General features: G+C 39.4%; 1 non-coding gene across 1 annotated transcript; it reads left to right on the top strand.

Moving 5' to 3' along the window:
• The first annotated feature begins 2250 nt into the window (after window positions 1-2250).
• Window positions 2251-2381, top strand: LOC116544942. Its single transcript, XR_004266111.1, has one exon. It is a non-coding gene; the product is annotated as a small nucleolar RNA SNORA72 (small nucleolar RNA).
• The last annotated feature ends 436 nt before the right edge of the window (window positions 2382-2817 follow it).

The following is a 2817-nucleotide window of genomic DNA, read 5'->3' as shown; positions in this document are numbered from 1 at the left end:
TGTGTTGAGTTACTAGAGACCCAGCGATAAATCAGAATAGGTCCCTGCTCTGGGGTGGATGGACAGACTCCATAGACAAAAAGCATATTCAGGAATTTTAAGGATATGTAAGGTGTTTTATGTACATTACTTAATCTTCAAAATACCTCATGAGTAAAATATGATTATGTTTCTCTTAAAGAAAAAGAATTATTAGACCATCTAGAATTCAGCTCTGCTGTATAATCTTGTGCAAGTTAGTCCACCCCTCTGAGCCTTTGCTCTCTCAATTTTAAAAGTTGAATACTCCCTACCCTGATGGTCATGAGGACTATGGTGTTGTAAAAGGGCTGGAGAGTCCACCAGCACACTGCCCTGACGTCCTCTCACCCTCCCAGGGCCTATGATCCAGAGAAAGGGGAGAGGGGCACCTAGCCCCCGCCCCGGCCCTTGTAGCCAGGTGATGTCACGTCCCTCACCCTCCACACACTTGGGGCTGCCCTTGAGCCTCGGCCTACAGAGCAATGATTAGACCCCACTCCTGGCCCACACAGTGCACTGATGTCATGCTCCACCAGCTGCTGCTGCACACTGATGCTATCACCCTGTGGGTGTTCTTACCCTTGAGGACCCAGAAACCAGTTTTCTAGAAGGAGAGGCAGGCTCCAAGAGCAGTGGGGCCTGTGTGAAGTCGATGTGACATCAGCCTAGTGACCAATAGCTCTGGCCAACTTATAGGGCCATATCTAAACCTTGGGGACTCCTTGTCTGATGGTTGCACTGAGATTGCAAGCAATAGGGATTGGTTATTTCCACAGAACAATGTACAGGCTAACTCTCTAGAGGGGTAATGGAAGAATAACTTGATCTCTAATCTAAAGTTTTAAGAAGAGCTGTATACATGTGTTGCCTCTACTCATTTCCTACTCACTCCCTAACCTATTCCAACTGTTAAAGATTATTTCTAAAAGATAAAATCTGAAATCTAAGCAAATATACAAACAAAATAAACATGCGTGAATTAATGAGTTAATCAATAAAGGAACCAGTTGTGAATCTAAAATAAACAGTAGAGAAACTGCCTCTCCAAAACAGAGTTAACTCGAGAATAGCAAGGAATTATAATTTAGGATGTGGGTTCTATGTCAGACCACAGATGCATCCAAAGGGGTCTGGGTAAGAGCAGGCTTTTAAAAGAAGAAAGAATTACAGGTAACCTGCTTTGAAACAAAGCCATTGGTTACAGGGGCTTGTTGCAGGAGTTGGCATTAGCTTACTAGTGGAGATCACCATTGTTAGGCAAGTGTCCTTGTGCAAGTGGTTTATCTGGTATACTGTCATTTTAAGGAATTTCTTGCAATAATTTCTGTTCCAAACATAGGTGCCTGAGGGTTTCTTCTCCATGGCCTCCTGGCTCCATCTTATTAGAGTTTGACATAAGTGACTCTGTTTTGACACTGATAACTTCACACAGTAAGACATTATGTCTGTCTCAAAGAATCTTAAGAAGCGCATAAATAGGGAGTAATATTCTAGAATGAATTTCCTTCCCCATCCTCTCTCTCATCCAATGAATGACCAAGATCTTTTGACTCAGTTTCCAAATTGGATTAATATTTTCTCCAGCTTCACAAACACCATCTTAGTCTAAGAAAAATCATCTGTGGGCCCGACTATTGCCTTCCAACTGGCCACACCTTCTGCCCCCCAAATCTGTTTACTAGAGTTTCCAAAGTGATATTTTTTTAAAAAAGAAGAAAAAGAACAACACTAAATTAGATCATGTTGCTTCCCTTTGAAAAATCTTCCAAGGACTTCTCTGCTTGGAGATGAAAATCCACTTTGTGCTTGCTTACCAGGAAATACATGATCTATCTGTGCCTCTTCTCCAACAACGTGTACTACTCTGTCTCCCCACAGTGCTCTAGGGCCTTCTGCTTAGAATGCTCTTCCTCCCGAATTTTCCACTGTCATCTCCTTTTCATTTTCAGATTTCAGCTTGAATATTGCCTTCTCAGGCCTTTTCAGACCCTCCATTCTAAAGTGGCCACTCAGTCATTCTTAAAACTCTAAATATCTGATCACTTTGATACAAGATTTGTGTATTGTCCATCTCTCCAACCCCAAATAAAACGAAAGTGCATAAATTCAGCAAGAAAAGCTCTGACTTGTGCTGCTCACCAATGTCTTCTCAGCTCATAGGACACTTAATTGAGTTCAGCATGTTATCTATTCATGAGTTGGGGTTTTATCACTTAAGTGAAGCAATTACTGTGAATATTCTTGCTGTTCTGATTTTGTAATAGTCAGGACAGGTAAAACATTTCCAATATTAAGACTATGCCTATATTCCAGACCTAGTTCTTTCCCCAGGTCTGGTTTTATAAATGCTGGTGATAAACCAGGTCTGATTTGTTATATGATCATTTTGTGTGATCACATAATGGCTGTGATTCTAGGTTATCTTTGGTCAACGTTAAAAAAAATGACAGCACAGCTAACATAATAATTTTTGCAAAAAATCAGTGGTAATTTGCAGACTGTTGTCTAAAGAAGGGATAACCAAAGTAAAGAAATTTGATGGCAGCAGTTGCTATTACATGAATTGTGAATTGTAAAAATTACTGTTTATAAAAATTTAAAAATAAAAAATAAGCAGTTAATTGTCATAACAAAAGGTTTAGTTATTTAAAGAAAGTACTACCTGAGACACATTTACAAACTATATTTGATTATTTTATGTGAAAAATACTTTGGATTAAAGAAAAACAGTGTTAAAAATATTTTCTGTGCTTGATTTTTGAAGGATATTATCGAAGATGATCTTTTCAATGATGC

The sequence above is a fragment of the Sapajus apella genome, unplaced genomic scaffold, assembly GCF_009761245.1.
Source record: "Sapajus apella isolate SASKATOON/1434 unplaced genomic scaffold, GSC_monkey_1.0 scaffold4, whole genome shotgun sequence".
Taxonomy (NCBI): Eukaryota; Metazoa; Chordata; class Mammalia; order Primates; family Cebidae; genus Sapajus; species Sapajus apella.
Note: the sequence above shows the minus strand (reverse complement) of the source record. Positions and strands in the feature narration are given on the sequence as shown.